This window comes from Mus caroli, unplaced genomic scaffold (assembly GCF_978045245.1).
Source record: "Mus caroli unplaced genomic scaffold, Mus_caroli_1 scaffold_2, whole genome shotgun sequence".
NCBI lineage: Eukaryota > Metazoa > Chordata > Mammalia > Rodentia > Muridae > Mus > Mus caroli.
In genome coordinates this window covers 171,046,849-171,061,619 of record NW_028227257.1, presented here as the reverse complement: position 1 = coordinate 171,061,619, position 14,771 = coordinate 171,046,849, and the positions used below count along the sequence as shown (strand labels likewise).

Sequence of the window (14,771 nt, the reverse complement as noted above, 5' to 3'; positions counted from 1 at the left end):
GACTGTTTGTGCCCAAGCCCCAGTCCTTTAAGCTGCAGGTGCCTTTTGAGAACACAGACCTAGACTGTGGAATTGTGTGGTGAACCTCAGACAAGATCTGGGGGATCTGCCATCTGCCTTTGTCTTCTCAGCTCAGTTCATTTGTCCCTTTCATTTAGCAAAGGAAAAGTCTCGGGATTCGGGACTCAAGGAAACAGGAGTCAAGGAAACAGAACTTAATGGCTCCATGCATTTGTCCTGGAAGCCATGCCCACCATGCTTCTTCCTCCCCAGGGCTTGTTTCTAAGATCTTGAGTACCTCACCCCACCCACACCCCAACCTTGTGAATCATCATCTTCATCCCGCCGCACCCCCACCCCCCTTATCTTTGAGAATGTGTAAAATGGCAGGCTTAAATGAGGATGCTTTCTCTCTCTTTTAAAAAAAAATGCTATGTCTTATGGGAAGAAGGGTGACATTTACTAATTTGGTTGCAAATTACATTTGAAGTTTATGCACAGCTGTTTAAAATCCCCCAGAGATCAGTGCCATTGTCTGATGCAGGTGTCTACCACAGAAAGATCTTGTTAGGCTGTTTCTTTTGCTGATTGAGAGTGCATATATTTGACGATTTAGCCTAGGAAGATCTGCAACCTGCACAGTTCCTGCCAAGTTGAGCAATTCAATCCAAATGAGGGGGTTCTGTTTTAGTTTTTACAACTGTTGTTTCGTCTTTTAATCCCCTTAGTGACTCTTTCTGCCTGTCCCAAGGGTAACCTTTCTGGCATCAATAGTTTCTAATTCCAAGGCCCAGGATTGCTGTCTACACTGAAATGGCAGCAGCTTCTCAGGGAGATTCTTGTTGCCCGATGTTTGGTCAGGTTCACTTCTGTACTGCCTTGTGCTGTGGTGGCTCAGGGTGGCAGTGACTCCTGGACAAGCTCCCAACACCTGTTCTCCCACCAGTGCCCCCTCCCAGCAGGGCCTCTGCCTACACTGTGTAGCCACACAGCGCAGCCTCTATGACGGCTCTCTCCTCTCTTCCAAGACTCCCAGGGATGCTGCTCATAGATTCAAACCCGGCTTTTCTAGAATCTCAAAGATCCTTCTCAACACCCTTCTACTTCCCGTGTTCACAGCAAGTCTTGGAAGCTCTCTGAAATGTGTTATTGCATGCAAATATGTAAAAACATACATATTCCTAAATATAGCCTGTTCAGTCAATATTTTTTAATAACCCAGAATCTAATTAGTGCTTTCTATATAACCGTAGATATTTGGCCATCCACTGAAATGCACAATGTGGAGCCAGAAAAGTGAATTAAAAGGTGTGTCTTAGCAAGGTTTGAAACATTTTTCATCTCAACCTGCCAGATATTTGTATACAGTGATATTCTGATTGCTATATCATCTCTGCATATTCTTGGCAGGCAGTTGGGGGAGGGTTGAAAGTCTAAGGTCCCAGAAGTTGAAACAATCTCATCTGAGTTCAGAATCATGGATTTCTGCTCTGGGGTTAAATTGCCATTTATTTGATAAGTCCTTGTCTTGGGAGCACGTCCTTCTACGGGTTGCTAGAATGGGTTAGCTTTTGAATTAAGCTAATGGTATTGATGATGATCATAGCCAGAACAAACCAAAACAATAATGTTTGGGCTAGGGATGTGGGTAGCTCCATTGGTAGAGTTTCTACCTAGCATGCAGGAAGCCCTGGGTTCTGTCCTGAGCAGAGCATAAACCAGCCATGGTACTGCATGCATATAATCCCAGCACTCAGGAGAGGGAGAACAGGAACAAACTCATCCTTGGCTGCATAGAGGGTTCAAGGCCATCCTGAGATACCAGACACCCCCTAACAAAACAGACTAAACTAAAAGCAACAAAGGATCATTACTATTTATGATTTATATGCTAATTATAATTATTGTCACATTTAATTTTCATCAAAGTCCTCATAAATTTGATATTCTTATTCTCATTTTTTTTTTCAGAAGAGGAAGCCAAGGCTTGAGAGAGCTAAATCACTTGCCCAGCATTTAGAAGGCGTAAGAGGCAAATTTGCCTGGGCAGTAAGCCCTGCTGTAAACTACATGTCAGGTCACCTGACAGAAGTGAATGTAAAACTGACCATTGTAACCTCTTTAGAAGGAGTGACTTAATTCTATTTTATGGGTCTGAGTGTTTTGTCTGTGAGCATGTCTGTGCACCACATGCAGGCCAGAGTGGGTGTTAGATCAGCTAGTGAGCTGCCTCATGGGTGCTGGGATTGAACTAGCGTCCTCTGGAAGAGCAGTAAATGCCGTAATCACGAAGCCATATCTCCAGCCACCATTCAGGCACATTTAAGTGAAAGATTGGACAGCTTCATATGATCTTCACTTTCATCCTTAAGCCGTTTTCTTTTGTGACTATGGGATATGTTTGTGTGCAGTGTAACACATGATGTGTGTCCACGTGCCCTTTCTTACACATGCACAAGCCATCTTCAGACATTCTCTGAGTTACTGCCTTGAGACAGGATCTTTCACTGAACTTTAAAAAGCTCACTCTTTGGACTAGGGCTGGGTGGCCTTGTGAATTCTGGGGGTTTCCCTATCTCACCCTTAGCCTGCAGTGCTGAGGTTACAGGAAGGTACAGATGTCCTCGGCTTTTTATATGGATCCTGGGGCTAGGGACTCAGGTCCCCAAGCTTGTAGAGGAAGCTTCTTACTCACAGAGCTCTCTCTCTAAACTAGACCCATGGAGCTCTTAGCATCTTACAAAACTATACACAAAACTTAACTCTTCATTCCTCACTCTACCAGCCCCCCAGAGCCACACTTCCAGTTTGCTCTCTTTCTTTAGGAACCTTCTGTGAGTGTGTTCATAAAAGGATGCGTCTTTTATCGACTGGCTGTTTTCAATTAGCTGATTTCACTCGATATTCTCTCTCCATGTTACAGCAAACGTTACACATTTCCTCTTTTTATAGATTGAATGTTTCAGGGTGCGTACATGCCACATTGACTTAACTATTAATTTTGTTCGTGGGCAATCGATTGATTGCTTCCACCTTTGATTTTTACAGGCAGTGCGAAAAGACAGGTGTATTAACCCTTTCTCGCTGCTGTGACAAAGTACCTGTCAAAAGCAATTTAAAGAAGGATTTTATTTGGGCTTATGGCTTAGTTCGTCTGGTCAGAAATGGTTTGGCAGCATAGCACAGGGTGGCTGGTTACTGTATCCACAGCCAGGAGAGGCAGAGAGTGATGCCCTACTCTCACTCACATTCTTGTTGATTCTCGGAACCCAGCCCATAGGTTGGCGCTGCACATTCAGAGTGAGTCTTCCTTCTCAGTTAAAGATCTCTGGAAATGCCAGAGATTTGTCTTGTAGGTGATTCTAACTCCCCTCAAGTTGACAGTACTGCTTTTGTGGACATTCCAAATCTTCCAGTGATTCTGCACACACTTCAGAAAACAAGGATACCACTGTACTGGTTTCCAAGGCAGCTGGATCACTTTATGTTCCCACCAATAACACCTCACCGTTCTAATCACACTTCACCCTACCCAACCGTCGTCGTTTTCTGCTCTGGATTTTCATCCTCACAGCCTGATATGCTAACTGATTAACTTTTCAATCAAATCATTAGCTGCCTGGTTCCAGGGGTCTGCGAGGCAAGGCTACCCCTCAGGCCAGTACTTCTTCCTGTCTCGTCTTATACTTACATGCCTTGTGCTAGCTCAAATTCATTGGAAGGGCTATTATTCATAGAGCCTGACAGACCAGGGAATCGTGACCAGGAGGGGCCCCTAAAAGGTAAGCTGAAGGTTCTGTATGTGCAATTGTCCCGGTCATTATGCAGGACCTTGCACTGCAGGAATGAATGCCAGAAAGAATGAGACAGCATGGTAATCAGTCCTCAGTAAGTCTGAATGTGTGGCATGATGACTTTATAGAAGAGTAATTGTGCAGTGAGCATGTTTATAGGTAAGGACAGGATGCAGGTATGTTACTTATCTACTTAATTTCTTCCTGACCAATCTACAATGACTAGAGTTTTGTCCCCACCACTACAGCAGAGTGGCACATATGCCTTGTTCCTGATAGATATGCATAGAATGATTGTACACAGGTTGTGCAAAAGGCAGTCCTATAGGAGCACCCACACTTGGGGTTGTCAGTGTTAGCCCAGCTGACGTCTAAAGGACAAGTGACCCTGATCCAAGTGAGTGCATTGCAGAAAACAGGAATGGGATTTGCTGAGTGACCCTACAACCCACTGACATGCTAGCCCGGCATGGGGGTGGGGGGGACTCAAGCAGGGCAAGCCTGCTCCCCTTACCTATTTGTTACATCACGTTAATTGATTAAGTTTTAGGAGTGTCGTTCTCCCTGCTTATGAAATCAGTCAGTGGTAGTGACCTTGTCATAACAGATAAGCATTTCACAGCTCAGTTGAGTGGTGTTACTAATGGGTAGAGCCGGAAAGGGTTAACTATTTTAAGTGTCCAGACTGGCACACTTGAGAACATTATTAATAACTAAACTAGTGCAACAGCTACAAACCAAGCTTTCCTGAGAACACTGATCAGTAGCCTTACCTTACTTTGGGAGAAGACTTCGTGTCTTAGTGTACATGAATATGTATGTATATGTATGTGGCATATGGATGTGTTTGTATATGGAGAATAGGTGTGTGTGTGTGTGCATTGTTTGTGTTGGTGTGTGTGTGTGTGTGTGTGTGTGTGTGTGTGTGTGTAGTGCACGTGCACATTTGTGTTTCCGGAAACCAGAAGTCAAAACTGGATGTCTTCCTCAATCACTCTACCTTGTTCTCACAGAAAGCTCGCTGATCCCATTAGCCAGGCTAGCCAGCAAGCTCCAAAGATCTTCCGTCCTCTACCTCTCTAGCTCCAGGATTGCATACTCATGCTGCCAGCATCCAGGTTGCATGTGGAGTCTAGGGAATCCAACTCAGCTCCTTGCTTGCAGGGAAAACACTTTACCAGCTACCATCTCCTTAGTAGTCCCCAGAGTCGCCCTCCTTGTAAGGCACACAAAGCTCTTGATCCCTTTTGAAGCACAAGAAGAACTCGGCTAATGCTTAGTTTTTCTGTCTGTGGATATCAGTTCTATGTAAGTGTCCTGGCCTTGTGGAGAACCTTAGGATTGATTGTACTCACTGAGCCGGTGAAAGAAGTGCAAGCTGTCTTTTTGTATTTCATGGAGGGCACAATGGTTCCAACTCTAGAAAACCTCAGCTTTCAGAACCTAAACTGTACACAGACATGACATTTCTTAATGCATGATGTCTATCTAGCTCCTGCTTCCCACCAAATATTATTCATGGTACGTCATGAAGATATGTTGGCATCAAAGTAAGCAAGTTGCTTTAGGCCAGCGGTTCTCAACCTGTGGGTCCCAACCCCTGTGGGGACCAAATGAGTCTTTCACAGGGGTTGCATGTCAGAAGTCCTGCATATCAGATATTCACCCTACTATTCATAACAGCAGCAAAATTAGTTATAGCAATGGAAATATTGGTTGAGGAGCTAGACATTAGGAAGGTTGAGAAACACTGTCTTAGACTAAGGAGAAACAGAAGCCAAGGAAGTTATTATAAAGCCAATCTGCATTGTCACATAAGCTGAACCATCTGAAATGCCTGGCCACGTAACCAAGGAAGCTTCCCTCTTATGCTCTTGAGGTCTTGTTTCAAATGTCTTGGACCAGTTTCACTTTTTATTTTTATTTTTTTTTCATTAGAACATAGTCTCAAAGACTTGACATTTGAGTGTAAGGGGAAAACTTCAGCTTTGTGTTGGGACATGGCCTCCAAGTGGCATCTTTGCCATTCCTCTCTTTCATACTGAATATGGAGAGCATGTGGTAAAAGGATGAGACCAGAGGTAGCTTCAGTAGTTGGCATAGTTGTCACCCATGGAGGTCTTGGAATCCAGTGCTCACCTCCTTCCTCTCTCCAGGATGAGCTCAACAAGAACCAGGTTCAATTAGTTTAGTCATTTGGATATCTGACCTCTCCTTCCTTGAATTCCTATGCATCGCAGACTTCATTTAACCATCTTTTCCTGAAGGCCTTTTGTGATCCTGCAGACAAGATTTGGTTTTATTCTCTGCAGATTTCAAACACCATCAGATTATCTCTCCAAGGTACTTAGCAGATGATGTGGCCTGCAGCAACCAAGCCATTAGGTGGGAATAGATGTCCTGGCATTGCTTGCCTTTAGATGCTTCCGGCATTATATTCTGCACGATCACTGTGTGCATCTTCTCTGATCACTGACTGCATCCCTAATATATATCAATTCATCTGATAACTAGAGAGTATCAAGAAAGACTAGCGAGATAAATAAAAGGTCATAAAGTTTACAGTCTTCAATGTCCTGGGGACCATCTCTGAGTTAGAAGAAATGAGTCAAATGTGATTTAAATATTAGTACAAAGAGAATCACTATTTTACTGAGGAATTTTGCCTGTGAGCTTCTGGAATTCTCTGGATAAATTCTCCTAGAAAATCTGAGCTGGACCTAATGGGAAGCATTTACAGTTCTGCCTCTAGGGACCTTTTCACTGATAATCTTAGGATCGGCCAGCAACAAGAACAAGAGTTGTCTCCTCTGGTATGTGTTGTGTTCTCTTCCTCCGTCTCTTTCTGGCATCTCACTTTACTGACAACTAAAACCCCAATAGAAAAGAATAAGAAAATATTAACTTAAGATGACCAAGAAATTAAAGGTCCTCATTGGGCCTGATGGTACCTGCCTGGAATCTCAGCCTTCTGAGGGAAGGCTGGCACAGGGAGATTGTGAGTTTGAGGCCAGCCTTGGGCTACAGTGGTAGACCCTGTGTCAAAACAGGAGGCTAGGGGCATATATCAGTTTCAGAACACTTATCTAGTCAAGGGTACAACCCCAAGATTGGAAGAAAGCAAGCAAGCAAGAGAGAGAGAGAGAGAGAGAGAGAGAGAGAGAGAGAGAGAGAGAGAAAGAGAGGAGAGGAGAGAAAAGAAAGGAAAGAGGGTGGGCAGGCAGGAGGGTGGGAGAAAGGAAGGAAGAAGGAAAGAAGAGAGGAAGGAGAAAGGAAGGCAGAGAAAGAAAAAGAAGCATTAAAATGTGAAAATCACTATAAGTAAAAGGACAAAGAAATTTTTAAAAAACATAAAATGCTGATGTTCTGATAACCCAAAGCTCTTTTAATTTTTAGATAGGATTAAAAGGGAAAAATAATCATTGATCACCAAAGGGGAAAAACAAACAAAACAACTCAACTAGTCTGGAGTAACTGAAGAAGCAGCAGAAGACACTCTCTCAAAAACATGGTAGAGGCAGGTACTTACTCCCAGAATTCCTCTCTCTCTCTCTCTCTCTCTCTCTCTCTCTCTCTCTCTCTGCCCCCTCTCTCCTCTCTCCTCTCCCCTGATCTTTGCTGTCACACACACACACTTTTTTATGCCATTGGTGTTTTGCCTGTGTGTGTGTCCGTGTGAGGGTGTTGAATCCCTGAAGCTAGAGTTAGAGACAGTTTCGAGCTGCCCTGTGGGTGCTGGGAAGAGAACCTGAGTGCTCTGGAAGAGCAGAAGATACTCTTAAACACAGAGCCATTTCTCCAGATCCCATAAATAAATAAATAAATAAATAAATAAATAAATAAATAAGGCTGTTTAGATGATTCAAAGGCAGACTAATCAAAAACATGAACTGAAAAGAAGGAAAGGGGAAAAGTATTTCCAAGAAGATTAAAAATAAATCCTAGCAATAATGAGAGAGGAGGGGAGGGAGAGGAGGGAAAGGGAGAAGGAGAGAAACAGGGAGGATGGAATGGAGAAGGGAAGGCATGTCGGACACTATTTCAGATTCCTAACAACCACAGAGCAGAGCTGGAACGACCTCAGGGTCTGTTTATTTCTGGTGTGAAAGTTGGGTCACGGACATGTGCAGAGATAATGTTTTCAAGGGAGGAAGGCAGAGTGCACTCACCATGACTGGTCCCTCCAGAGAAGTGTGTACACAAGGTCACCTGAGGGCAAGCCAAAGGGCTCCCTCCTATTGGCCTGTAGAGGGAAGGTGTCACCTCTTGCAGTGTAAGACTGTAAGACACACACAGCATTATTTTTCATTCCAATCACCTCAATCTAAAAGCTTTCTTCTGTAGAGTGGAATGGTAGGCAGCTTCTTAAATGCCAACTGAAAACCCCAGTGTTCACAAATGCCATCTCTTTCCCAAGCAGAATGTGATGTTCTCCCATGGAATTAAAAAACCTTAAGTATCCTTGAGTGTTACATTGTAGAAGCCACCTACACATCATTTATACTCCCTCTTCTTCTTCATGTATCTCTGGGACTTGACAGCTTTTCCCCAGCTCATTGCTGGAATTCCATAACGAAGTTTTAATTCGATCACCGCTTCCTAGGTAAGCTGCCTAACGGCATATCATAAAAACCTTATGTCTCTTATTTGCTTCTTTCTTTAGCCCTTGGCTTTTTGAGCTGAGGCTGTGCTTTCAGTGGAGGAAGCTCATGAAGTCTGTGATGGCCAATACCAACTGTCAGCTAGAATCACCTAGGAGACAAATCAGTGAACATGCACGCAAGGGATGTTCTAGATTGGGTTATCGGAGGTAATGATCCAACCTACACGTGGGTGGCACCGTTCGTGTGCTGGGGTCCTGGGCTGATAAGAAAGAGAGAGCATGCTGAGCACTAACTCTATCTCTCGCTACCATGTGACTCTGATTGGGTGTGACCACCTACTTTGAGCTCCTGCTACTATTTTGGCCCTCCTTGAGGGGTGGTACCCTCACGAAAGTGGCTAATGTGAAACCTCTGTAACTAAGGAATATATTTGATTTTTCTCCAGTTATGAATATAAAGGTCTCTGACCATACAGACCACATTTACATTATCAGTATTAAGACCTTTAAACATTTCAAATTTTGTCATATTTTTAAGCTAAGTTTTAAGGAATATGCCTGAAAATAGTTTTGGGGCCCAAGTCCATGGAAGCCTTTTGTGCATTGACCCCTGATGGTTCATCATGTGTTGGGAAATCTACCACTTCCCTCCCATTTTCTCCCCATCATGTAACTACTGTTTTGTTTCCTCCCAGTAACTGGGGACACTAGATAACTGTTAGAGCATCCCCTTTAGGGACCAAAGGGAGGCTATCATGTCTTGCTGTGCCTTTCATCTGCCTTGATCCTGCTAAACCACGGTGATTTATTGATCATTAATATGAGTGAGCCAGGCCAGGTGCATATCAATTGCTTTTCTTACTACAAGACAAAATGATTGACAAAGCAGCATAAGGAAGGCAGGACCCTCAGACCTCACCATTTGAGGTCCAGTCCATCATGACTGTAAAGGCACAGCAGCAGGATCATGAGACAGTTGGTCACATTGAACTCACACTCAGTAAGCACAAGCTGACAGCTGGGGAAGGCTCACTTTCTGCTTTTTATGGAATTTGGGACCCCAGCCAAAGGGATAGTGCTGCCACTCCAGAGTGAGTCTTCCCTCCTTCATTAACCTGGAAACACCAACAGAGATTCACTCAGACAGATTTCCAAATTCAGTTGCCTTGACAATAAATATGAACTATCACAACAGGTCTTGGAAATTCATCCAGTTATAATATATTCACCACATACATAAGTACACATCTCCTACACATACACACAAAATTAAAATATTTAATACCAGAATAGGAAGTGTCTTCTACTGTGTTGCTAGTGATGGTAATACAAGGGATGTAATAATAACCATTTTTTCAATAAAAGGTCCATTAATATCTTCAGTGAGTTTGTTTCATGATGATGATGAATAGAGAAGTCGAATTTTAGTATTGAATCATAATAACAGGAGTTCTTTATTTTTACACTACACACTGAAAAAGGAAAATAGCACACATACCAAGCAGGACTTACTCAGTCCTTACAGTAGTAATATTCAAAATAGCCAATTAATAAGTTCCTTCATAAATTGTGTGGTGGTAGCACAGGCCTTTAATCCCGGTGCTCAGGAGGCAGAGAGATTTCTGTGAGTTTGAGGCCAAGCTGCTCTACAGAGTGAGTTCCAGGGCAGCCAGGGCTACACAGAGAAATCTTGTCTCAAAGAACTAAAAAGAAAAAAGAAAAAAAGAAAGAAAGAAAAAACCAGGAGAAATCATTTTAACATTGATGGAAATAATTCAATGAGAACTAACCTGCAGAGTTCCAAGTTCTTTTTCAAAAATAGCATGTTTCTTTTTATTTTATGAACACAGGTGATTTAACTAACTGCATGTGTGTGAGGGTGTCAGATCCCTAAGATCAGGAATTACAGACAGTTGTGAGCTGCCATGTTGGAGCTGGGAATTGAACCCAGGTCCTCTGGAAGAGTAGCCAGTACTCTTAACTGCTGAGCCATGTCTCCAACCTCCAACTTCCAAGTTCTTAAGTAGGGACAGTTGAAGTATTGCCAAAGGCATATCACCTTCCTCAGCCTCAGCCAGGTCAGGGAGAGCCTGGATTGCAGCTCTGGACCCGATCCCAGCACCTGGGCTTCGGTGTTCCTTAATATTATAGTGCATCTGAGGTCTGCGACTAAAAGCACTCTAAGAGTGTAAGCCATCTGAAGGAGAAAAAAGACATTTTTTTTATTGTTAAAATGAAATAAATGTAACTTTTTTGACCAAAATGGGGCTGTTCTGGCTAAGCATAAATTAGCACATCACTTTAGATGTGAATGGAGTAAAACATCCATTAACAGTCCCTCGTCATCGCTGGAGCTGCCAGAGAGAAATGTCAACACAATCCATTATTTTTAATTTCATTACTGCAATAGAAAGGAAAGGGGAAAAGAAAATCCCTTCCTTTCAGAGAACAAAAGCTAAAGAATTCAAAACAAAAAGAGTGTCTGTCCGTGGAAGTATATAACCAATTTTCTTTTGGAAAATGGTGTGGATATCTTCCTGTGGAAAAAAAATTTTAGATTCTTATTTTTTTATTAATCATTTTTATTTACATCCCAAATGTTGCCTCCTAACTGGTCCTCCCTCTCAGAGTTCTTCCCCCATAGCCTCTCTTCTTTGCCTCTGAGAGGGTGTTCCCGCCCTGTATCCCTCCACTCTGATGTATCAAGTCAGGATTAGGCACATCTTTTCCTACTAAGGCAAGACAAGGCAGTTCTCTGCTACATAATGTGCGGAGCTGAGGGTGTGAAGCAGGGAGAGAGGCTCAGACCAGTCCATGCATGCTCTTTGGTTGATGGCTCAGTCTCTGAGAACTCCCAGGGGTCCAGGTTAGTTGACACTGTTGGTCTTCCTATAGGGTTGCCATCCCCTTCAGCTCCTTCAATCCTTCCACTAACTCTTCCATAGGGGTCTCAACTTCTGTCCAGTGCTTGGCTATGAGTATCTGCAACTATTTCAGTCAGCTGCTGGGTAGAGCTTCTCAGAGGACAGCCATGCTAGGCTCATATCTGAAAGCACAACCTAGCAACAGTAATATTATCAGGAATTGGTGCCCGCCCATGGTGGATCCCAAGTTGGACCAGTCACTGGTCAGCTATTCCTTCAGTCTCTGTTCCATTGTCTCTACATTTCTTTTAGACAGGAGAAATCTTGGGTGGAAAGTTTTTGAAGTGGGTTGGGTCCCCATTCCTCCACTGTAGATCCTGTCTGACTACTGGAGGTGGTCTCTTCTGGTTTCCCCCTGTTGAACATTTCAGCTAAGGTCATCCACATTGATTCCTGGGAGCCTCCCCCACTCCAGATCTCTGGGATTTTCTAGAGTTTCCCCCACCCCCAGCAGCTGCATATTTCCATGTATTCTCCTGGTCCTTTGGACCTCTCTCCTGTCTCCCTGCTCCATACCTGATCCTGCCCCCCTTTTCTCTCCCCCCTCTCCCACCGATTCCTCCCTCCCTCTGCCTCCCCTGATTATTTTGTTCCTCCTTCTAAGTGGGATTGAAGCATCCTCACTTGGACCTTCCTTCTTGTTAACCTTCTTATGGTTGGTCTGTGGGCTGTATCCTGGGTATTCTGCGCTTTTTTTCCCCTAATATCACTTATCAGTGAGTACATATCATGTATGTCCTTTTGGGTCTGGGTTACCTCACTCAGGATGATATTTTCTAGTTCCATCCATTGGACCCCTGTATTTAGCTATGTAAGATCAATGCAGAGATTACACACTTTTGTCTCAAGGTGTCTATCTCAACACCTGTAATTATGAGCTAAGAAAGGAAAATACAAAGAATCCCTAAGCATTCTGCGAGTTCAAAAAGTAAAACACACATTACTTTGGACATTTATCTTAAAAGAACCCAGAAGGAAAAGTCAATCCAAATTCTAGGGAATTTTAATCCGTGTGCCACACACATTTTCTTAGCCCTTTGTAAGACAGATTCAAAGGATTGAGTTTTCTAAGGAGCCCTTTCTAAGGCGCTTAAGCCCTAATCAGTTAAGTGTGACTCTGGCTTGAAATGGGATTTGGTGTCACACAATTAAGAATGCAGTTCAGTGTGGTGTAAATTGTCAGTAGAGTCGGGTTATTGCTCTTGGAGTTGTCTGGGATGCAGTTCAGCGTTTCTTTGACAAATGTTTGCTCGACTCTGAGTGTTGATTTGGATTCCAATCGCTGTGGAACAAATTGCCCAATCTCAGCAACTAAAAGCACCTCTATTTTACCTGCTTGTGGTTTGACGGGTCAGGAATTTGGGGTGACTCTGGCATGGTGACTTTAGAACGTGTCATATTCTTGGGAGAAGCCAGGTCTGATCACATGGTTCCAGAGTGGGTACAACTAGGAAGGTGAGACCACACAACTCCTCATCTCCTTTCTTGCCAACTCCCTACCCTGGAGGTCTTCTCATAGCAATTAGATACAAGAAGTGAGGGTTGTGAATACTCCAAATCAAAGCTCAAGTTTTTAAGGTCCAAGCTAGCAAGGTTCATAGCATTGTTTCTGCAGAGGTCTATTGGTCAAAACAGACCAGGCAGGATCTGGGCACAGGAAGTGTGGAGTAGCATCACAGATGAGTACTGAGGTCTCAGAAGCAGGCTATGGCCTTCATTCTTGTAGCACCCTCTAGCACAGACATTTAGAGGGTTAGTATACCTTCTCACAGAGAGGACCTCTCATCTTTTCTGAGATTGGACCTTTTGTTTCATTCATTTCATGGCTGATATCAGGAGTCTACTAAAACAAAACTGTGCTCAGGGAGTTGGGGAGATGGCTCAGTTAATACAGTGCACGTTGTACAAGTGCAGCTACCTGAGTTGGTTACCCAGAGCCCATGTGAAAAAGCAGGGCTTGGTGAAACATGGTCTTTCTGGACCAGATGCTGCATATTCCAAGGCCTTCCTCACTTTGTATTCCTAGGATGCTACCTGCATTGATATATATCTCCATAATGAATTTTAAACCTAGACTTCATCTTCTCTCACTGGGTCACTTGCTAAACCTTGACATGTCACACAGGCTATATTCCCTCTCTGTGTGCCATGACATCTTGGGCTCATAGGTATGTGAGCAGACATAGCAGTCCTTAGCTCTGTCCCCAGTGTGTTGGAAAGCAGGGTCTCTATGTACCTCCAGTCTAGATCACCTCTTAGAAAGAGTCGTGCATATGACAAGAGGTCAGGAAGCGTGTGCTAAGTGTCACTTTAGTGCAGGCATATGACGAGCAGCAGAGTGACTGGGAGGGAGACCAGAAAACCCTTAAACAGGAAGAAGGCGGGTGTGATAAAGAGAGTCAGGGCTGGGTGTGGGGGGAGTGGCTAGCAGTACTGAAGAACCAACAGAGCCAAAGCCGAGATCGGAGTGGCAAGAAAAATGAAGTGAAAGCTCCAGAAAAGTGAAGGACAGAAGGTAAAACGGACAGTGTGATTCAACAGGAGAGATGCTGATCATGGGGTAAAGATGAAGGAAAAGGCGGTGAAAAGATGGAGGTGACTGAGCATCATCAGAGCTGATGAGCATCCACAGGGATGAAGAAAGAAGCAGACAGAAGGGTTCCTAACTGGGAATCAAAGGATAGAACACTCCAAAACCCAAGCTGTCAGCCCATTCCCCCTTGACCAAATAATGTCAAACTGACTGGGTAGCTTTAAAGTCAGTCGTATGTGCCAGCAGGCCCACGGATACACATGTTCCTCCTACATTCTAGTGGACAAGGTACAGGGGAGGTTGTCTTACTGGGGAACTGAGGAGAGGTGTTGTGTCGTGAAGAGCTAAGCAAGAAAGATCTACTTGGGAAGAACTCGGTTTTGTATGGCAGTTGGGGGAGACAAAGTATAAAGAAAGCAGTCTAATTGACAGGAGGAAAAGAGGTCCTGTTAAATATTGAAAAGCAAATACGGTTGCCCATTTGACTCTGAATCTGTTCTGCTGTATCTCACAGGTAACTGGCTTTTCCTGTCCATCAGGTACTGTTCTTACCTACTCCCAGCTACTGATTCAGGTAGCCCTTGTAACTACTCTTGAGGTTGGTACTATTGTTAATTCTGAGTTTATACACAGGGAAACTCTGGTCTACTGCTTTTTCAGGAAACCAGGGTTCAAATCTCTGCACCCATACTGTAGGGCTGTAACTCTAGCTCCAGGGATCTAATACCTTTTTAGGGCTTTCCTGGGAATACACGCAGCCCAGTGAGTTGGAAGTTGGACCCAAATGGCTTGATGTTGCAATCTGTCTTTTGTTCTTGCAGTTATTACTGGTACATATTAATTATGCAGACTCCTGATCACATTGTGACATCATATGCGCACACTCTCCCCTCCCCTCCCTGATGCCTTCCTCCTTC

At 43.7% G+C, this 14,771-nt stretch overlaps 1 protein-coding gene across 1 annotated transcript in view; it reads left to right on the top strand.

Moving 5' to 3' along the window:
* Nucleotides 1-14,771, top strand: part of Prkcq (protein kinase C theta) — a 131,210-nt gene that overhangs the window by 1,183 nt on the left and 115,256 nt on the right. The window lies entirely within an intron of this gene.